General features: G+C 40.2%; 1 protein-coding gene across 2 annotated transcripts in view; it reads right to left on the bottom strand.

Moving 5' to 3' along the window:
- The window catches only part of DYM (dymeclin), a 332,115-nt gene that overhangs the window by 160,984 nt on the left and 146,967 nt on the right, over positions 1 to 24,164 (bottom strand). The window lies entirely within an intron of this gene.

The following is a 24,164-nucleotide window of genomic DNA, read 5'->3' as shown; positions in this document are numbered from 1 at the left end:
AAGCTCCTGGTCTGGGATCATTTGTTACAGCAGCCCCAGGAAACGAATACAGTGGAAAAGATATGTCCATTCCGTTGGCAATGACATGGCCATGACGAGGTGCAGCCATCACAACCCCTTCCCTGTGAAGAGAGGGGAGTGGACTAGAAGATAAGGAAATGGAGAGGAGGACTTAACCGCAGAGGTGGGAATAGCAGTGATGGGGAGGCCTTTCCACCTGCTTCAATTTTATCATCATTTAAAATGGAGGACTCCAAACCGGAAGAAGACGGAAAGGTCACCCAGCAGTTCTCAAGCACTTCCTGCGACCAGAATACCGACAGCTGCCCTTCCCTTTCAGTTTAGGCTCTACGGGCCCTTTATCTCCACTCTAGAAAGCACACGTGCAAGCAAGAACATTGAAGGGACATTTTAGGGCCAACTTTGGATCCACTCTCATTTATTTTATAAAAGGAACAATGACCTCATAATTAGACACAAATTACCTTCAAGTTACCTCAGACCTTAAAGATGACTTCTCCTGACCCACCAATTCATGAGGCTCTGCTGTGCCTTCCCTCATCCAGTCTTCATTTTCACTGTTTGCAAAGTCCCTAGCGTGTTCATTCACTTACCTATTATCTGTGTTCCTACTCAGCAACCCCCAAACGTCTCGTCTACAGGGCAGGGAGGGAGGAGGAGAGTCAACTGATTACAGCACAGCATCATGTTCAAGTTTTCGCAGGAGGCGGGGTGAATGGCAGTGGGGAGGAGGAGACAGGAAAAAAGGATTTCAGAGGACATGACACCCAGGCTAGGAGCTAGAGATGAACAGGAGAAAGACTCAAAAATATCGTCTCTGACCTAGTGACATTCATGAAGAATAGTATTAGAGCAGAAGCAGAAGCAGGTCTTTCAAAAAGGCTCCCAAACTCTCAGATTCAGGCCACAGATTTTAAGTCTTTTTGAGGTCTTCTTAAAGTCTTTCAGTATTTTCCAAGAACATGTAATATAACTTAGAACAACATAAATAAAGGAACAAAGGGCCCTATCTTTTCTAAAATGGCCAGAATTACACACAAGATATAGCAAAATCTGCTGCACAAACTTTATTCTCCAGAAAGGAGAGCAATTCTCCCTTCACACTTCAACTGTGTATAGGTGTTGACTTACTTTAAATCCGAGTGAAGCCAGCTGCTTTCAGCACAATTTTTCACTTAAAAATGCTTTGATGCTTATAATCTATCATTTCAACATTAAATTGATTTATAAAGGTAAAAATGTGGCTTTAATAATTTGCAGTTGTGGCTTCTGTGTTTCAGATGTTAATCAACTCAAGACAGACCACCACCAGAGCAGAAATCTGGAGGAGAATGGCAGAGGGAAGGGACAGGATGCTCAAGTCTCCTTCAAGTAATAATGCTGAGGCTCCGAGGTGCAGCTGGAGAGGGTAATGTTTCTCAGTGTCCCTGGACATGCAACGATTAGGTCAACCTCTCAAGAAAGGGGGCACAGAGTTCAAACACTTGACAATTCTGTGATTTTTATAAAATTAAATTTCTCTTTTACCCATCATTAATTCTTATAAGTGGTAAATAGGAAGGACATTATTGGTGACAGACTCATCTCCATAAATTCCATTAAAAAAACATATCAACTGCTAGTGTGCTGCCAGATTCAGTGGAGAAAGGATGATCTTTTTGACAAATGTTGCTGGACTAATTATATATCCAAGTGCAAAAATGTGAACGTTAATTCATGCTTTGTAACATAGACAAAAATTAACTCAAAATTAATTACAGACTTAATGCTAAGAGTTGTAACTATAAAACGTCTAGAAAACAAAGGAGAAAAATTTTGTGGGCCTGGGTGAGGCAGAAGAGATTTTAAATACCAGAAGCATGATTTGTAAAAGAAATAACTGGATATTGGGATGTCATCAAAATAAAAAATATCTGTTCTTTGAAGGATGTCGTTAAGAGAAAAGACAAGCCACGACTGGTAGATACAGCTTCACAAAACACACCCCTGTAAAAAGGACTTGTATTCAAAATAAATAAAGAATTCTCGAGTGGGGGGGGGGCAGTGGGCAGAACAGGTGATGGGGATCAAGGAGGGCACTCATCAGGATGCGCACAGGGTGATGTATGGAAGTGCTGAATTACTATACTGTACACTGGAAACTAATATTACAATGTATGTCAACTGTACCAGAATTTAAATTAAAAACAACAGCAAAAACCAACCAAACAAACAAAAACAATATACAAAAAGAACTCTCAAAAGCCAAACATAAAAACCCCAAACAATCCAACATAAAAAGGACAAAAAGTATGAACAGACATTTCATGGATGGCAAAGAGCACAAGATGCTCCACGCTATGGGTCATTAGGGAAAGGCAAATTAAAAGCACGATATACGATTACACATCTCTTAGAATGACTTTTACAAAAAGACAATACTAATTGTTGGTGAGGATGCGGAGTGACTGCAACTTTCCTACACTGCTAGGAGGAATGCAAAATAGTGCGGTCACTCTGGAATAGAGTTTGGCAGTTTCTTATAAAGTTGACCATACATGTACTATGAACCCCAAAACACCATTCCTAGGCATTTATCCAGCAGAAATCAAAACTTACATTCCTCCCAAATTCTCTACCCAAATATCTGTAGCAGCTTCATCATAACTGCCTCAAAAGAAAAACAGCCCAAATGTCTTTCAACTGATAAACAAATCAACTGTTTCCCCTTCCGGGGAATATTACTCAGTAATGAAACAAAAGAAATGACACAACAACATGGATGAATCTCCAGACTCCAAAGATGACATTCTGTATGATGTCATTTACATGACAATCTGGAAAAGAAAGACTTACAGGAAGAGAATGGGGTTCTGGGGCTGGCAGGGTGTGGCTACAGAAGCGCCAAGGGACTCTTTGGGGAGAGGACCCTTTCCTTCCTCTCAGCTGTGGTGGCAGATGCCCGATTCTATGTGTGCGGCAACTCAAAGGGCTGTGCGCTAACAAAGGAAAACTTTCTCTGTACAATAGAACAGATTATTTACTGTCCTAAAGAAAGAGTAACAATCATCACCTGTGCTAGTCAAATAGACCAACTGCTTTCAAGGGAGGAAGAAAATCTAGCGGCAGATCCCGAGCTCGGCTCCATACACCCTGTTTGAGCCGACCACATGTCTCAGCAAAAACCTTTCATACTCAGCCCTTTGTAACCTCTGTACACTCCTGAAGTTTCTTCTTCTGTGTCCTCATCAAAAGTTCCTTTTTATTCTCAAAACAGGACTACTATTAAACATCTGGGAACAAAACCAAGTGTTTTGTGAAATGACAGAAATTGAACATCTCACCAGAAATGAACTACCTAGTCAAGTTAGATAGGTTACTGAGAAAAGCTTATCACACCCAAAGTACTACAGTGATGGCTCTTTCCACAGCAATCTGTGTATTGGCCCAAAACAAACAAAAGGCTTATTAGAGAAGAATTATTTCTAGAGGTCTTAATGGAAGTCAGAGGAAACAGTCAATGAAACACTAAATATTTAATTCAAAACACTCAGTATACTCTGTTGGTAGCCTGATATATGCCTTATAATTAATAAAACAGACTTTCTCCCTAAGAGTCTACATTCTATCTGTTAACAGATAAAACTCTACAGAAGGCAGAGAATGGGAGAGAATAAATAATAGAACCAATTACAAAAACTCAATCTATATGTAGAAATAAACAAGAGAATGCTTCTATATTATAAATACATAAGAAAATGCATACCATTTAATCAAATGGAGCCATTATTTATTATTATTTTTTTAAAATGACTTCACTCGTGACACTAAAATACTATTATTCTACTGTGTGATGTCCATCTTTTAGATGGATATAATACCTTGAATAAAACATCACCTTTTGAGAAGTTCGAAGACCTTAAGATAATTCTCATAATTCCATCATTGAGAGAAGTATTGTCTAATTTTCCCGAATTACTTATGCATGTTGCTAAAGATAGAAACTGGTACATAAAGCAATGGTGCCCTTTCTTCACATGCAATCTGACATGAAAGTGGAACATTTAAGGAACCGTAGCAGAGGAAAGCTGCTCCAGGAGCAGTAAGGACCCTGGGAGCCCTAGTTGCTCACATTGCCACTACCAAGGATGATATGAAATCTAGAGGAGAACAAAACACAAACTGCAAAGCCATAATCACCCAATCCTGGACGTAGGAGGGACCGTACTTAACTTTCCATCAGTCTCTTCTATGGCGCCTCTGAAGCTGAGTCACCGGTGTCCTATTAGTCCTTTCCCCAGTGAAGCCGAAACACAGGCCAGAGCCCGCACTGTTCTATGTGAGCCACTGAAATGTACAAACCAGCTACTGCTCCCTTCCGGTTACTGACAACCACATGCCCACTTGGCACAACCGAACAGAGTGGGGCAGATCTATCTGTGGCTGGTTCCTCTAAATCAGTGACCCCTCTAGGTCCAACTCGAATGACACAGCCACTCAAATGCCTCATGCTGTACTAGCACTAGAGCTGAAAGATTACTAGAAGAACCTCACTCAAAGTCTTCGGACTGCAAAACTAATGAGTCTGCCCTGAAGAGGCCTACTTTGAACAAAAATTGATAGTGCCCGGGGCGCCTGGGTGGCTCAGTCATTAAGCGTCTGCCTTTAGCTCAGGTCACAGTCCCAGGGTCCTGGGATGGAGGCCTGCATCAGGGTCCCTGCTTGGCAGGAAGCCTCCTTCTCCCTCTCCCACTGCTCCCCCTGCTTGTGTTCCTTGTCTTCTCTCTCTCTGTCAAGTAAATAGATAAAATCTTAAAAAAAAAAAATTGATAGTGCCTGATCTGATTTTAATTCTGCTAAGAGGTGGCAGAGCAGAAAACTCCAGAAGCAAACACTCATTGATAAAAAATAAAAAAATTCTTCTTATAGTGACAGGTCGTTCTATCTACTTCCCCAAATCCTTCTTCCTTGCCAGTCCAATGATGTTTTTAGTTACAAATGTGATTTTGCTTTCCCCTACCTTTACCTGCTGAAATGTTATTCACCTTTTAGGGTCTTGATTAAATTTATCCTAGGTTGGAATCACCCCTTCATTCTATGTACCTACGGCATTCTGTACAACTTCTCATTTTCTGCCTTGTATTATAGTTGGCCACATAGGAATTCTACTGGATTCAAACAGAATTTATTCCTAAACTGTATTTTCATTTTTTCCTTAGTCAGAGAATAAACTTTGATGTTGTAAGCATTAAGGACCCAGATAATGCAAAAATGGATGGACTGGTTATATACTGTTTCTAGCTAGAATTCGATATAATACCCAAACAAGAAACTTTTAACAGTTAGATTTAAAAAAAAAAAAAAAAAAAAAAAGTCCACTGTAGCTTACTTAGAATATCATACGGGTAGCAACATTTTTATTCATTCCAAAAATATTTACTAAAACTTGCTCTGTAAAAACACTGTGCCAGGTATACAAGAGTAGAAAAATAAACCCAGGCCAGACTAAGTTGAGCAACATAATATACTGAAGAATTTCTCTGCAGTCCGTCCATAAGGGCCTTGACCTTCCCAGAAAGCCCTGCGACCCCCACTCCCAGAGTCCATGGTTGTACTACTGCAATCCCCTCTAGTTTCTTATTTTCCAGTGATTAGAAAAATGTACTTGGTGGAGGAGAGGCAGCTGTCGGTCTTCCAGTGATCCATCTCTCTACTAACAGACTTTTAGTGAGCACATGTGGCAGTAAATAAAAGCTACATTTCTCAGCTTCACTGCTGCTAAATGTGGTCACATGATGAAGCTCTGGACTATCAGACTTAAGTATTTCACAGCAGCTTTTGGGCATCTTCCTAAGAGTCATCTGGTGTTTTGTCTTGCTTTTTACTCTTTGTCCCCTCCTATCTTATGGCTTGAACTTGTGTGCTGACTGGGGCAGTAACAATAAAGATCAGACTCTGAGGATGGTGGAGGCGTACCAAAAGCAATTTCCCCAAAGGTGTCCATGCCCCAATCCCTGGAACTAATGAACGATACAAGTCGAAAGAGAACTCGCAGATGGAATTAAGACTACAGATCTTAAAAGAGCTAATCCTGAACTATCCAGATGTGTACAGACAAATCATATGAACCCTTTAAAGCACAGAACACCCTCTGGCTAGAGTCAGATATGGCAAAAAGATAAGTCAAGAGTGCTTCTAAGCATGAGAATCACTGGATGTGCCACTGGGCTTTAAGATGTAGGAATCCATGTGCAAGAACCAGAGAGGGGCTTCTAGAAGCTAAGGGAAGTTCCCCAGCTGAGTGCCAGAAGGGTAAAGGTGACCTCATTTCCACAATCACAAGGAACCGAATTCTGCCAACAACCTGGAATCTAGAAGGAGATTCTTCCCAGAGCCTTCTGATAATAGCCCAGCAGGGCCAACAACTTGGTTTCAGCTTTGTGAAACGTGCAGCAGACACCAGCTGAGCCACAGAACTCTGGAATAATACATTTAGGTTGCTTTAGGCAGTTTAGTTGGTGATGATTTGTTTTAACAGCTAAAGGAAACTAGCACTTACTGGAGTAGAACCTCCATCAGCCGTTGAAGGCATGCTCTGGACTTCTACTGGGAGAAAAATAAAATTCTTTCTTCTTTAAACTATTAAAATTGTCAGTTTTTTTCAATTACTCACAGTTGAACCTAAATTTGACTGATACACTTGATGAAATCCTTTTAACATAGCACAGTATCATCATCACCAACATCTAAAGAATAACAGAGGCAAAAGTGAAATACTATTTCAAGCTGCGAACACTTTATATACATATATATGTAATGACAATAGTTCGCTTTTTAAAAGACTATTTTCACTTTCTCAGTTGCAACAGAGAGATTGTGTGTTATATAACACTTAGCATGTGACCCAATTTAAAGAAAGTCTTTAAAAAATGGTGTCAGTTTGCATCACTACCACTGTCTAGACCAGTCAGGATTAGTAATTACTTACTGGATACAATAAGGTCAGTTTACATCAGCAAAAGAGATGCAAATGGTTTGGAAGGAACGAAAAGCATAATTTCAAGCAAGCACTACATGTCACAGTGAAAGAAAAAAAACAGGTGAGGCTTAAAAAATGCCTAAAATCTTTAAATCATTACAAAATATTCCATTTCATGACTGCAATATAAAAACATACTAGAAAACCCTCATACCACCTTTCTTTTTCATAAGGAATCAAAGACTTCTGCAAACAACATTTCAAGCTAATTTGATCTTCATTTTAACATGAAACATTTGATTTCTAGATATGTAAGGAATGCAACACTTGTGTCAAATATTTAATAATTTAGTTGAACATTCTTGGTTTTGTTCTGGAATCTTTTATTCACACTTCAGGTGTCGCTTTTGGATAATCTAAAAAATTAAAACCTTTTGACGCCTATCAGAAAGGACTTCAGTTCTCCCTTCATGTGAAGGTGGTCTGTGAAATACCCACTAATACATAAATGAAAACAAAATAAAATAAACAGCCATTCTCAGTCATGTTATTTGTATTTTAGAACTACTTCGGTTTGATCAAGTATACCCAATTTTAAGAACCAGTATGTGGAAAGAAGAAATTGATTTGCAAATGGTGAGACTCAGGAAGGAAAAGAGAAATGAATTCTGCGAACTGTAACAATGAATAAGAAGCAAAAACAAAGCCTTTTAAAAATAATCATGTAAGTAGGTGGGAGACAGTGAAGTGTGCACGCCAAAAGGCAACTACCAAGGGCTGGGCCCCTGAGGCGGTGGATGGACGCAACTGCAGCCCCACGTACACCCACTGGGGTCAGATCAGTCCAATCAGGTCTTCTCTTTGTTAATATCACTTAGCAAGGGGAACCGAGGAAGCAGCGGTCAACCATTTGATCTTGCTCTCCCCAGACCCAGAAACAATTCTCCCCGCTGCTTAATGAAACACAAGACACACCTGAGATTTAGGGGCAGTGACGCCAGATTCACGTCCTTGCAGAGAATTCTCCTGCAGCAGTGCACTCAGGATATCCTCACGCTAAACGATATCAAGCAAGTTATCTATAAGAGTCTTCTATTGTGAACCCAGGGATCACTTGAGGGGACAGCATCAAAAGGACAAGTTACAAACAAATGCCTGGGACGGGTTTTGAGGCTCGTGAATAAGGAACATCATGTAATGGTCACTCAGAATCATGTCTACCATTTTTCCCAAGCTCTGTATTTTGAGGAACGGAAGGTTGGCTAATGCTTCAATATGTTAAACATTGTTCTAAATGGTTTCCATATTGTTACTGAATCCTCACAACAATGCTACAAAATAGAAACTATTATTTCCCAAATTTTATTTAATTTAAACAGCTAGCAAGAAGCAGAGGCAGGTCTCACTCTGCCTGTAATATTGCTAACTTTCATACACTGACTCTACTACACGCACAAGAATTTTCTTTCCAGAGCTGTATGTATACATATGTGAAAAAATGTCCAAATACATGGCATTATTTATTTTATTGGATAAATCAATAATATTTCAAAGCCATGCTATGAAACGCTCTCTCCCACCACAGGTGATACACACACAAAATGCTTACAAAATTATGTACGCTATAGCCTGCTTTTTTTTTAAACATATACATACATATGAATAGAAAATCATCTGGACTGTTACATACTAAGGCATTAGTCTAAGGATTGATTACTCAGAAGTGGGAACTATGGTTGTCTTCAAGCTTGGCTGTATTTTTGTAATGAGTCTGTGCTGCCCTTTTTTTTTTTTTTTTTAAAGGCAGGCTCCATGCCCAACGTGGGGTTTGAACTCACAACCCTGAGATTAAGACCTGATCTGAGATCAAGAGTCAGATGCTTAATGGACTGAACCACCCAGGTGCCCCAGATTCATGTTGCTTTTTTAAACCAAACTATTATTTTTGCATAATCATTTATTCTACAATTATTACTTAGGTACCAGGCACTGTTATAGGTACTTGGGATACGTTCATAAGGACAAAGATTCCTGTCCCTCTGGAGCTTATGTGGTTAGAAAAGAGAAACACAGGCAGTGAAAAGTCTTGCTTTGCTCTCACCCCACAACCATTTTAATCAGTTTCTTGTGTATCCTTCCAGATTTTTTCCATGTGAATAAGGACAAATACAAACAATATTATTCCTCCCAACTTAACAATCATGCACTACACATACTCTTCCCTGCCTTCCTTTCTTCGTGTGTCTCAGAGCCTATTATATTAGTACCTGTACTTTGTTATTTAGACGAACACTGTCTATCGGGTCAGTGCAGCAATTTATTCAAGTAAATCTCTACTGGGGCGCCAGGGTGGCTCAGTCATTAAGTGTCTGCCTTCAGCTCAGATCATGATCCCCAGGTCCTGGGATCGAGCCCCACGTTGGGCTCCCTATTCAGCAGGAAGCCTGCTTCTCCCTCTCCCACTCCCCTTGCTTGTGTTCCCCCTCTCGCTGTCTCTCTCCTTCTCTGTGTCAAATAAATAAATAAAATCTTTTTATAAATAAATAAATAAGTCTCTAATGATAGGATACTTGAGTTGCTTCTACCCTTTTGCTGTTATTAAAAAAAATACTGCCCAAATAAACTTGTATACTGTCATTTTGACAAATAGAGGTATGACAGTTGGGTCAAGGAATAATGTATTTAGAATTTGGGTAGACAGTACCACACGGTTCTTCAAAGGAGTTTTACCAACTTATAGTTCCACAGGCACAGTTTGAGAGTGTCTGGATATAACTGCACAAAAAGATTTTTCTAATCCAATACATAAAAATGTAATCTCAGGGAAGTTTTAAATTGTACTTTTCCCATTAGAGTAAAACTGAGAATTTTAAATATATTTAAGGGTTACCTTATTCCCTTTCATATAACTTTAAAAAATCCTAATTTTTGTGACTAGGTGACCTTGAGGCAAATTGGTGAGTACCTTCAGGGTGTCTAGATGCAGCTATGGGCCTGGCTTCAATTCAAGTAGGTATTATTTTTCCTCTTTTGAGAAAATGTCAGGAAAGTGAATAGCCAGGATTAGACTATGTGGACAGTAACTGTGTCTTACTAGTTCCTCTATGTCTAGCCAAAAGGCCTGGTGCTCCCTCGGTGTCCAATCAAACATCTGCAATGTAAAGAAGGCACCAAGAAGATATTTTCTTTGGACGTTTATAGCACAACAGCACCACCAAGGGGAGCTTCAGCTCAAGCACTCCCCCCATCGAATTTCCTGCAGCCAGATCCTAAGCCACAGCAAACACATCACCAAATTGCAGACAGTAAGACTGCTGTATAAACGCTCCTTGCAAACCATCTCTGGGTTCCGCCCTCCAGATTTAATGGTGCCCCTTCACCTCCCTCTACAGAACATCTGGGGCTGCCGCTGTCAGAGTGAATGTGTGGCCAGTCACACTGCCACAGGAAATCCTGCTCTGTTTTCTCAGCCCAAAGGCAAGATCGGCCCAAAGGCCAATGTCAACCACTCAGGTGACCAACAAGGGCACCGACGTGAGCATTCACAGGGCAGGAGCTCTGCCCACTTACTCTAAGTAAAGACACCATGACTGGAAAGTGGGCATTTCCTTCGGAACAAAGGAAACTGAACACAGGCAAAAATCAAGGCAGAGGACGTCCATGTCAGATGTAGATTAAGCAAGTAAAAAAGAAAAGCGCAAAGATAGCATTTGAATGAATTCAGCTGAATTTTCTATTTTGAAGAGAAATACAAACATTGATCTTAAGCCTAGAATTTAAGACTGAAAGTAGTCATTCATTTTTCCCAGCCACACTGGGGAATAATTTATGATGGCCCTGTGACAGGTAGAACCCAAAGATGGCTACAAAGGAATCGAGCCTCCCTGTGTTTATGTCCTTTTGTGGTCACCTCCTTTTGAATCCGGGCTGGTCCCGAGACCTGCTTTTGACAGATAAAATGTGGTAAAAGTGATTTTCTGGGATAGATGAGCTAGGTCAGTTTCTGTCACTCTTAGGATGCTTCCCCTTTTTTAAAATTTAATTATAGTCGACATAAATATTATATTACTTTCAGGTATACAACACAATGATTTGCTATTTAGGGGCTGTTTCCTCTTGTGAGAAGACCAAGCTGGCCTGGAAAAGAATGAGCGGCTCTAGTCAACATCTCGACAGACCTCCCGCCCCCCGTCAGCTAACAGCTGGCATCAACTACCAGTCATGAGCCGGGGCCACACTGGACATCCAGCCCAGCGGCTGTCTAGCTGCAAGTGTGTAAGAGACTTTCAGCGAGCATCACTCAGTTAAGCAATCGGTCCACAGCACTGTGAGACGGAATTCTAAATCGTCGTTTTAAGCAGCTAACTTGGGGGGGGGGGGTTGTGACGCAGCCATAAACAACCAGAACATATTTTATAGCCACGCCCAGGCAAGATGAGCAATGAACTTATCAATTTAGTATGGTAACATTCCCAGCTTCTGACTTTTCAAGAAAGAGACCAGGCCCTCTTAACGGGGAATAAACATGATTTATGTATTCTGTGTATCCCCTTTCCCTTCCAACCCCCTGATAACTCTGTTGTTAATAAATATTTATTAAATGGAAGCATGAATAATACAAAACAGCTAACAATTGATTATATCGATGGAAGGAAGTAAGGGTATAATTAATTCGGAAATAGCAGATATTTAAAAGTATATACGATGAACTCTGTAATACACACACGTTCATATTCACTCCTATCCCCCATCCTCTGAAAGGGTATTAGAGCAATGGTTCTTAATCTCAGAGCCCCTTTAGACTCCTAAAAAAATTATCGAGGACCCAAAAGCTTTCCATGTCAAGATTATACCTATAAGAATTAAGTAGAATAAAAATAAAAAATGAGAAATATAAGAAATATTTAATTCATTTAAATCTAATAATTAACACATTACATGTTAATATAAATAACATTTAATAAAAAAAAAAACTCCTTTTGAAAACAAAACAAGATGTCTGAAGAGTAACACTACTTTCTATTTCTGAAAATCTTTTTACTGTCTGGCTTAACAGAAAACAGATCCTCATTCCTGCTTCTTAAGTCAATCTTGTTTTAGTTGAAGCATATTAAGAAAATGCAGTCTTAGACTATACGTACTTGGAAAGGCAGGACTTTTTTTTTTTTTTTTAGATTTTATTTATTTATTTGAGAGAGAGAGAGAGCACACATGGGCACAAGCAGGGGGAGGGGCATGGGAGAGAGAGAGAGAGACAGACTCCATGCTGAGCAGGGACCATGGACCCTGACATCATGACCTGAGCCAAAGGCAGACGCTTAACCAACTAAGCCACCCAGCCACCTAGTGCTGGAGGACTATTTTAACGTCCTTTCCAGAAAATTGTACATATTCTGCTTAGATACTATAATAAAATTCAAGTGGTAGTTTCCTAAAGATTAGTTAAAATATGGAATCAGAAACAGTAACAGAAGATTTTTTGAGTCTTTTGCATTAAGACTTATTGGTCTCTTTGTACATTCAATGAATCTTTTCACCCATGCTTAATTTTGTAACTTCATGCTTTGGCCATCTGAAAAATATTGGTTTGCTGAGTTATACAGAGCTCACAAATACTGATACATTTCATCACACAACAGCCGAAATTGTCACAGTTACCATCATCTTCGATCTCATCACAAAATTCTTTAATTATTGGGAAGCTGTCAAACCCGTGATCCCAATATGAGTTTTTTAAAATTCTAATTTTTGCTTGTAAGTTCCAGTTTTATCATTGGCAACCAACACTAGTGGTTGTTTTCTCTGAAGCGACAGGCTCCTTTTATTCACTTTTACAAAAATGACTGCCAAGTCTAAATAACCACAGACTGTCATTCATTTTTTAACATAAAAATGGTATCTTGTCCCAAAAGTGGCTAGTTTAGTTCACAACACAGTCAGACACTCACATTCCTTAAGACAACCAAAACAGCTCAATCTTAATGGTAGAAGTGCTTTATGTCAATTGGTTTTACCACACAAAATATCTCAAAGACATGTATCCAAAGGTCAAGATTTATCACAACTAATCAGTTTTACTATGCCACCAAGGACATAAAAGAAGAATGGTTTTCACCCCTTTCACTGCAAGTATGCGGTTGTAAAAAACACAGGGAGTACTGGTACAATTCATGGCCATTTGCCCTGACTTGTTGTACCCTAACTTTGCTTTTATGATACTGGTTCAGAATGTCAGCACAGTGGAAATGCCAAATGACACCTTATTATAGAAAGAGCTTAGACCCCAGGGAACCTGTGTGGTCTGTGGACCATACCTTGAGAACCTCTGCATTGGTGTAAGCAAGAAAGAAGACCATGGAAACTGTACAGAGTGAACACTGGACTCTTTGCTAACAGAGAATCTGAGTTTAATGTGGTTGACACCTGTTTCTCCTCTCCAGTAGTTGTCAATGCCAGGTAGGCCATAAAGAGAAGCACGAACACTTCTGGGCTCAGGTCACACCTGGATTCCAATTTCAGCTCCATTGCAGCAGGCGGGAGAGTGTGGTGACTCACATGAGTCGCCAATTACTGGCAGTATCTGATAGGTGGCAGACATTTAGAAAATATTTGATACATGATTAAATGATCCCCAAATACCTACCCTTATTTTATTTTATTTTTATTTTTATTTTAAAGATTTTATTTACTTAATTTGTCAGAGAAAGAGAGAACACAAGCAGGTAGAGGCAGAGAGAGAAGCAGGCTCCCCACTGAGTGAGGAGCCCGATGTGTGACTCAATCCCAGGACCCTGGAATTACAACCTGAGTCCAAGGCAGCCACTTAACCAAATGAGCCACCCAGGTGTCCCTCTATCCTTATTTTAAAACAATCACATATCACATTATAAAATATTCTGTGAAGAATCAGGATATGTTTTGAATTTCAGTGACTGAGGGGTTCTAAGTGAGAAATTTAGAACGATGTATTAAGGTACCATTATTATGTTAAGTAAATAATGTACAATGTTCTTATGCTTCAATATGATCTTGTCTCACTAATAAAGGTAAGAAAAGAGGCACGTTTTAGATGGAAAAACAACACTAATGGCCATGTCATATTGGGTTCCTACAGACGTCCATCTTAATTTGTGATCCTCAAACCCGGAAAGCCCCCCAGATCTTTTTTAAACAGGGTTCCTAAGTAAGTGTAATTTCGTCATCAATTAACTCCTCTCCTACGTGGTTAGAAAGGTTTTGGCTATGTGCCATCCTTGGGGAAAACTGTCACTCATCTTGTTCTCCACAGGGAGATTCTCTCACTGAACCCCAAGTGACAAAGCTTGCGAGATGAAAGGAGCTGAGACCCCACAATTCACACTCCAATCTTCTCAGCTGCTACAAGAAGATCGGCAATGGTTTCTTAAAAACAACACGGGGATCACAGGCTTAGAAAGGTTGACAGCAACTCACCCAAGGCAGGATATAATAATAAATGTCTCGTACACAGATTATTTGCATGCTTTTAGTTTAAAACTTCCTTTTTAAGAAGCACTTGGCAATGGAAGGTAGTATACTATTGCGGATGAAAGACAGATGAAGGCTTAAATCCCAAAATTGTCACTGTCCAGCAAGGTGATCTTAGATAAATTATTTCTCTGAGATTTAACTTCTTCTCTATAAAATGGAAACAGCAACACCCGTACATGAGGTAACACAAACAACACTCTACAGGGCCCAGTACGTAGCGCATGGCAGAGACCAATTGTACAAAAACCCTGAAGTGGTCGTCCATATGGCATGCTGTTTCTACCTCACCAGTCACCAGGAGATTTTAACTGTTTCAATCCAATTAAAGTGTCAGAATGTCATCATTCAAATACCTCCTGAGCCACCAGGAACAAGGCCTGCTGCTGTCTGTTCTTTAACCAGGAAAATTAAGCACCTGGCGATTGCTATTCGTAAAGCAATTCACATATAATAACTCATTTATTCCCCCTGACAGCCCTGGGAGGATATGCCCAGTTATAAAAGAGGAAACCGAGGTGTTTTAAACAAATGGACCACTGTGACCGCTGGAAGCATTCATTAAAGTCTGCGACAGAGAGTGCTTCCTACCCTGCCAGCAGCTACCTCTCCTCACCTCTCTCTTCCTCCCTTCCATAGGCAGTCCCTCCTCCCTGCGCGGCCCTGTCCCCACTCCATCGGATTCTGCACGCCCTTCCACTAGACACACGAGTCAAACTCAATCTCCGAAACTTCTGTTCACTCGCTTTCTCCTATTCACACAACCCTTATTTCTTTGTCATGGAAAAGGTGCTTTTTACAAAATGTCCGTGAAGCATGTGCAGTTCACCAACAGGAAAATGTTTCCTAAATCACTTTATTTCTCTTAATCTGGCCTTATCATTTTCTAACATATCAGGTATCACACTTATGTTAGAAAAGGTAAGGGGGAGAGAAAGAGAGAGAGAATACAGGAGCAAAAATGCATGCCTTTTTTCTCTCTTTTGTTCCAGGAAGAACACTAGGCAAGGAGCTGGGAGACGTGCTTTCTACGCCTGCCTTGGCCACAGCATTCCCTTGGACTGGTCACACAATACATCTAGGTTTCAATATTTCTGTGTGTAAAACATGCAAACTTATCTTGGATGTTCTATGAAGGTCCTTCTAAATCTAAAATTTTGCGACTTGTGTTTAAAACCAAGATATTCCGGACTCCTGGGTGGCTCAATTGGTTGGACGACTGCTTTCGGCTTGGGTCATGATCCTGGAGTCCCGGGATTGAGTCCCGCATCGGGCTCCCAGCTTCACGGGGAGTCCGCTTCTCCCTCTGACCTTCTCCTCGCTCATGCTCTCTCTCACCTCCTCTCTCTCAAATAAACAAATAAATAAAAATCTTTTAAAAATAAAAAATAAATAAAAAATAAAAAAAATAAAACCAAGATATTCTGTTTACGTCAAAGCCACTCAAAAACAAGGCTTTTAAGGGCCATACTAATGACAAAGACACCTGCGCAGGAGATTCATTATGACATGACAAAGCTGTGCGTGGTGAGGCCATTCAATCCTTTACTACTTCCTCTAAGATACATTAAATCCAATCCTTTGGCAAGTGACATACGAAACCTAAAATAGTATCAGCTAGCTACTTGAATAACACGGTGACAGGTTTTTCCAACTGGCAACAGAAAGGCATAACTAGGTAAAAGTCTTTATGGGACATAATTTCCCATGGGCCTCTTGAGTTTCTACAAATCTTGAAAGTAGAGGCATTGCTGGCCTTGTGCTCTGGACCATCTTTCCATGGATGTCTGCAGAGCGAAGAGATGTCAAAGGTGGAGACAGTGTCTCCCTCTAGAGCATAGGGCGGTTTGTTTGCTATCAAATACATTAAAGATGTCTCCATGCAAAGGCTGGGCAGGTTTACGTGGAGCCTATAATAAAAGATCGAAGTTTCTGAAGCTCAGGGCCCCTCTTCTGTAATGCAACCCATTGCATGTACAGATGTCACCTGACCTTTGTCACACTGCTCTGTGAGCATGGGGAACCACACAAGAAAATGATACTCTGCTCCTCCCACTGCTGTGGTTAATAGGCTGTCCTTTGCCTCTGACCCAAGAATACTGAGTCTCTACCAGGACCCATGAGGCTGTGGGACCTAATCTGTTAGCTTATAAGTTGGGTAAAAATCTCGGATCCTTTATAGAAGATAGGAATAGGGGCGTAATAATTCATGGCTAAAGGACAAAGTACGAACTCTCCCTATTACCTCTACAATAGGACTACAACATTCTATAAAGCTCTATGCAAGTTATTTCAATGTTTAATATCCCATGTGACAATTCTGTTCATAGAAGTCTGTACTTCCAAGAGAAATTCAGATCAATGTAGGCCATGCTACTTTAAAAGTTGGTATTTTGAATGGGCCAGCAGTCTAAACCAATTGAAACTAAACCAATTATGAAGTTATCACATGTCCCATCAAGTCTACTGAGACACTCTTATTGTAAATATTAGCCATCTCTGATAGTTAGAAATTTTCTATTGGAAACACAGATTTTCAACTGGGAGCTACGTGCTCTCAATGTAACTTCTTAAGAAAAGGCTGAACTAAAAAGCAAACTATGTCAGATTTTAGTTTAGTTACCTTCAAAGTAGCACTAACTGCAGGAAGTGCAAAACATTTTTCCTTCCTTTCTTGGCTACTGTTATGCCAACATCAAATAAGGATCGGCAAAGTCCAAAGCCATGGAGAAGGTGAAAGTTCTTTATTGCCTGGGCATTAGGCAAAAACCACTTAATTTTGTCTTTTAAAATAAATAATGTAAGTTTAATAGAAGTACTTCCACTGCAAAACTATTGCTCAGATCTCCTACCAATGTAAAGCATATTCTTGAGAACTCTCTATATTCAGTGAAGTTTGCATTTAGTGAAATATTTGGGAAATACAGGCGAGGTGATGATTCTTTGGGCAAGGATTCAGAATCCAGGAATATTAACAGAGTGCAAGAAATTTTTTGTAGAGATGTTATCCAGATTTATTTTTAGGTTAAAATTATTTCAAAAATGTCATAATACTGTAATAGAAAAAAGAGAGCTATTAAAGACTTTGCAAGCCTCTGATAACTCTCGCAGCACTCACATGAAGCGCACATATGCTATTTTAGAGATGGAAAACAGAACTCACCAGGATTTCAGAATAGAACTGAACTATTTCTTATAACCCTTAATATCATAAAATTCCTCCCCTAAAGAAATAATTTCCTGACTACAATGGTATCAGATAATGATAAGCATACAAACTGAATTAAAGATTTGAAAAATAAAACCAATATGAGTATAAACTAACAATTTCTAGATACAATGAAGGGCACTAGGCTGAAATTAAAATGTAAAATATCTCAAGGAGAACTTTGGCAGTGGTAGGCACACAGCAAAACTTAGTAAGTACTTAAATGAATTAAAAATAAACTCTCATGTCAAGGATTAGGTGGAAGAAAAATATTAGAGTCGGGGTGGAAAGATACACAGTTCTTGTCCTCTTTTCCATATTCACCTCCCAGGATAATATCTGCAGGACCTCAACACATCCGTACCTTCCTCAGCTAGCAGGTTTAAGAAGGAAAGAAGGAAAGAAAGAAAGAAAGAAAGAATTTTCCACAGTCTTTGCAACTATAGCTCTATGTATTTAGCTATATTATCGGAAGAGAGTTGAAATGAGGGGTGAAAGTGGCAAAGAGAATGATCAACAAGGGCTTGGTCTCCTTTTGGCAGAGAACCATCCGTTTAAGAAAACCCCCAGCAGCTTGGATACATGATCCCACGGCAGGTGAATTACTCTCAGAGACAATGCTTCGTGGGTCTCACTCTGCCAGTGCCATGCAAGGAACACAGGCTTTTAATCTGGAACATTCGCCAGTTGTGTTGCACCAACACCCTAAACTATTTAAGCCTTCAGTCTTCTACTAGTCTTAAAGATAACAAAAAAGAAACAAGTGGAGAGATACTAATGGTGACAGGTAGGAACTTACCATTAAACAGACCTTACTTTAAAAGACAGTCCTCCTGAAATATCAGAACCAAGAGAAATAACCAGATAGGTTACTATATTATATATTTGAGTATTTTATGTTGTGTAATATAAATTCATCCCAACAACAAAGAGACCATTTGCTTCTTAATATTCTCTTGTATGTTTTCAGCTCAATGTATTGTTTGGTGCAGAAAAAAATAATCAATCCATGGAAACATAATTCAGTGGGGAAAGCAGTGAGGAAGCCTGACGTGGTAAGGTAATACCAGGAAGTATTATTAAAAGCAAACTGTCTATTTTCCTTTGATTCCATGAGCCGTCCTGAAAGATCTTTATTTGTTCAAAACACTAGAGCTAACCACTCAGAGTTAAATAGTCAGCCTGGTTTTTGCAGTCTTCAGAACCCTGGGTGACTACAATGTCTATTGTTACATATGCAGAGCAGAACAAGGATGCTTACATAAACTGACAGCTTGGGGTTGGTTAGACAGACAGAAGAAGAATTTGCAAGAGTTTATGTTCACTACTGGTGGCTGTAAATGGTAAGAAAAAGTAAAAGCATAAATCATGGATTGAAGCATTTTTAAATTCTCAAATTACATGATTAGAATTTACTCCCCCCCACAAAAACTCCCTCTGTACTATTAAAAGTCATAATTAAAAATCTAACCTATGCTTTTTATTATTTTATTGTCAAGAGGTTTGAAAGACCAAAACATTTTCGAGGTTCTGTACAGTCATCAACTTCCCTAGCTCCAAGCAGCAGGAGGTAGGTACAAAATGCAGCCCAAGACAATTGACTTAAATAAAGTCTCAGAGTGATGGCTGCCAGAACTAAGCCTAAACTCTCAGACACCAGCCGACCCTCTAAGAATCAGTCATTAAGTACTTATTAAAAGTCTACAGTGTGGTCATTTGAGAGTTGATCTCCGTAAAGAAATGCAAAGAAGTATAGCACAAATCTTTTCTTTCCAGTAACTGCTACTCTGCTTAGGCAACAAGATTCGCAACTTCAGGCTAGGTCTGTGTGTCACAAGTACCTACACTGGTCAGGTCAAGACGTTCAAGTTCTCTCTCTCCAATACCCATCTCGGGAAGGAGCCGCATTTTCCAGCAGGTAACTTTCTCCTTTCCTGGCCCCTTGTCCCTGCTCTTTGCCCAGAACCCGACTGTGACCCAGGACTTCTATGAAGCGATAAATAGGGCTGGTTGGGTCCTTCCTCTTTGCAATCTGAATAGGGAAACAGGAGCTATGGGGGTGTGTGGGTAGGCTGGGGACGGTGTGTCATGGTAGGAGGCCGGCCATTACAGGTTTTAAGATAAAACGTACATGGGCAGGAAGCTGGCGGAAAACGCTCTACAGAAGGAAGAGGTGATACCAGGAACTGCCTCAACTTTTTTTCCAGGTCCAGACTACATTTTCTTCTGACACAGAAGCGTGGCTGTGAAAGGACAGGGAACTGCCATGACTGGGTGAGGTCAGAGCCGCAGAAACCTGCCAATATGCTACAAGGAGTAACGGAAGACTGAGCGCGAAAGGCAGGACCCCAGTGATTTACTATAAGGCAGGCTTCCTCAGCCTCGGCACTACTACATTCTTTGGTGTCCTGTGTATTATAGGATATTCCTGGCCTCTACCCACTAGATGTCAGTAGCCATCTCCTCCCCAGTTGCAGCAACCCCCAAAAAACCCCAATCAAACCAACCAAAAAACCCCACAAAACAATGAATAAAACAAAACCTTATTCCAGCCATTGCCAAATGTCCCCTAGGGACAAACCCCCCCACGGCTGAGAGCTACTGTTCTAAAGAGGTTGAACTGTAACCTCTGGCAAAGGGAAGCCATGGACTGATTTTAAGCACAGAGTCATTTTGTCAGATGCGCTTTTTAAATGGAAGCAGCAGTGCAGAGGCCGACCATGGCAGGACGGGTAAGGAGGCAAAGGCTAGTGACACAGCACGGCTGAGGATGGTGGACATGCAGACCAAGGCAGGCGTGGTGGAGAAGGACACGGGGCACAGATGAATGCGAGTTTCGATGGCAGAGTGAGACGGAACTTCTCCAGGACACAAGTGGATAGAGCATTTAAAGGAAAAGGAGAAATGAAGGAGAATTACTCGTAGGGTTCTAGTGTGGTTATTTAGGTGGCTGGGATGAGGGCTATCACACTATTACCTAGGACGGGGAATTTAATAAAAGGAAGAGCAGGTTTGAAAATGAGTTGTTTTCAACTTAATGACAGTTTGAGGTAAGTGTGGGATATCCGGGTAGTGAGGTTAGTAGAGTGCGTGTTCACTCAGTCGACACTTACATAGACTACATGGTACGTGCCGGGGCCTCTACAAATATCAACTTCACTTAACCCCCACCACATCCACTGAGAGAACAACTACTGTCACCCCGTCTTACCACAGGGAAGCTGCTGCACTAAGAAGTTAAGTAACTTCGCCAAGGTTCCACAGCTGGTAAGTTTTGGAGCCGGGATCCGGCTCAAAAGAGTCTGTGCTCTTAGCCACCAAACTGGGATGCATGCCTCAGGAAAAAGTACTGTGAATGTAGATTTGGATGGTTTTCTGTACACAAGGCCTGGTAGGTGAAGTCAGAGGCATGCATGTGAACTCCTAGGGAAAATGAGCAAAGAGAGAAGAAAAAAACCAACGTAGCATGAAATACTGAAGGAAAGTTGTGCTTTAAGTCAAAGGCGAAGGCAAAGTCAGAGGAAGGAGCCAGTCAGGGAGATGGCAGGGTCAGTAGACAAAGTCTTAAGGGCAGGGAGTAAGTAATGACGTCTTTGTAATCCCTGATAAACCCTTGCATATAATCTACTCTTTATAAATGTTTTTAATTAAGTATAACCCCAAATAATGATATCAAATACTCATACTTACAGAACAGTCAAAAGACTTTAGAGTTGAACAAAACTCAAATCATACATGCTTGAGATTTTTCTAAAATACCAAGAGTTTATAGAAGATACACTGTCAGTGAATATAAAACAATAGCACAGAAACCATATGAAATCATTCCTTACATTTATGTCCAGCTAAAGCAGCTTTGAGAAGTTTTATTCACACTCTACTTCACAGCAATGTAACATGTTACTCTATTTTGCATTTTGTTGAAGATCACAGGAAATATTGGCTCTTCTACGTTTTGCAACTGACAAATACAGAACTGTGTGGTCTCTTCCTAAAGCAGGATTTAGAAAATGTGTATATGAAACTGATTACTTCTCACTTGAAGGAGTTACTGGAGCATCTGGTGAATCTTGAGCTGTACTGCTATAATGAGTCTGTGTATCTAAACAGCTCTCGTTAGGCATTCCTCATCATACTTTACAATCCTATACCCTAAACACAAACATTTAGTAGAAAATGAGTTTCCTCAAGATGAAAAAAAAAAAAAATTGGCCCCCCATTTCCAATTCAAAGCAAGTATTTCCCACAGGGATAAATCTTGATTTCCAGGTCCAAACTCAAGAGTGTTTTCCAACCTTTACCATGTATAGAAATCATCTGGGGATCTTGCTACAATGAAGGCTCTGATTCAGCAGGTCTAAAGCTGGGCTGACACTGGCATTTCTAACAGGGCTCTCTCTCCCCTCCTGGATGAAGATGTCCATCTACACGGGCTACTCACGTGTGACCCCTTGAGCCAGGAGCACTGGCAGCACTTGGAAATTTGTCAGAACTTCCAGTCCTCCATGGGACCAACACACCATACGGACATCAGCTGCTGAAACTGATGATGCCAGAAACTTACATTCAATTATTTCTTTCAAAATCCATTTATTTACAACTCATTCATTCACAGTTTTCTTTTTTGTTACTGAAGATCGGACCTTCTTTTCTCTCCATTCCTTCCATTATTCTAAACTGTGTATCTAATAGTTAAGCACCTTCCACAAGGCAAAAACCCAGCTGGTTCTTCCAGGCTTTTCTCTTCTAATCCCTACACAGGTCCACAACATGCCAGCTGAATGGAACTGGTTATTTTCTCAGCAGAATGTCCTTTATCACACTCCCTCATGTTCTGTGTTGTCATCGTTGCTGCTTTTCCCCATCAGGCCAATCTCGAGAGTCATCTCTCTCTACTCACTTTGCCAGATTTCTCAGGGAGATGTGATCTCACCATTCTCTGAGCCAACTACTCACCCTCATCTGAGGAGTGTTTCTCTCATTCTAACACTTACTGCATTCTGCTGTACACGTGTATATACTTGTCTTATCTCGGCTACTGAAGTAGAAGCTACCTGGGGGCAGGAATTTTTTAAAACTAATTTGGATACACCTTGCAAGGTGTAACACAATTCCTCACTAATACAATGTTAAATAAAACCCCATTAACATCAAGTAAAGCAGTATTCCTTATTGATGATAAACTTGATCTAAATATTCCTAGGTCACAAATCCAAATTCTGTTTCTTATTTCTCCAAGTACAACTGGTTTTCTGCTTTACTCATCACAGACAGAAAATTGGGCACAATATTTTATTCGCTTCTCAACACTTAATACCTAGAAAATTTTTATTTAATCTTGCTTGACACATTATCAGAACATAAATTGTAAACCAGTTAATTTGCCAATTTCTTACTGAACAGGCCAAATGTTGGTGTATCCACTGAGGAAAATGAATCCTGTACTGAAACCTTCCTCAAACCATTATGATGTTCCACATACACACAAAAAAGGAGACTGCAAAACAGCACAGTATCACTGAATCTCTCCCGTTAAATCTCTGAACTACAGCATAGTAACAAAAATTAATATTTAGAAACTAAAGACTCTTCAGAAGACCTGGAAGAATCTGAGGCATGAGGAGATGCTATTTGTGCTTTAAGTCATCATGTTAGTGTTAGTACGAAGTTAGTCAATAGACAAACACAAAAGTACAAACCCAAAAAGTAATCCAATATAATATTAAGACCAACCTAAATTATACAGTGAGTCACTGGAAATATCCTCTGCTAAATTCTGAGGATAAATATAGAGATCAAGAACATAAGTTAATGTGGAGCAACTGCTAAAGAAGAGGCCAGGTCAATGAGCATCTCTAACCAATGGATGCCAGGTGAGATCAGAGTTTAAAAGTGATGTGGACTTGTGATCACCGCCAATGACTGCAACACAAGACCTCGTCATCTGAACCACACTGCGCCAAAAGCAAGACCCAGAGAAACAATCTGACTTCACTGACTTATGAAACAAATGTTCTATTTGAGAGCCATTACAACAATCTACCTTAAAGACCAAAAAGTATCCACACGTGTTTGAAAAAACAAAAACAAAAACAAAGAAACCCTACAAATTATATTTATTCATCATTTGTTAATTAGGTTTCCTACCTTAAAGAGCATATCTTTGGCCAAGGGTGGAGAAGGGACCAGAAGGAGCTTCTGGTGATGTTGTGAGAGGCAGAACAATGAGTACCCCCGAAATATCCACCTCCCAACCACCCAAACCTGTGGATGAGTTGCCTTATGTGACAAAAGGGACTCTGTGGTTGTGATTCAGCCATGAACCATGAGATGGGTAGATGAGCCTGAGTGACCTGGAGAGAGCCAAGGCAATCACAAGGATCCTCAAAGTAGAAGAAAGAACCAGATGAGGAGATCAGAGTGACAAGATGTGAGGAGGACTCAACAGCTTACTGCTGATGGCTCTGATAG

Source organism: Mustela nivalis (assembly GCF_964662115.1).
Source record: "Mustela nivalis genome assembly, chromosome: 14".
NCBI classification, from domain to species: domain Eukaryota; kingdom Metazoa; phylum Chordata; class Mammalia; order Carnivora; family Mustelidae; genus Mustela; species Mustela nivalis.
This window is presented reverse-complemented; position numbering and strand designations above follow the sequence as displayed.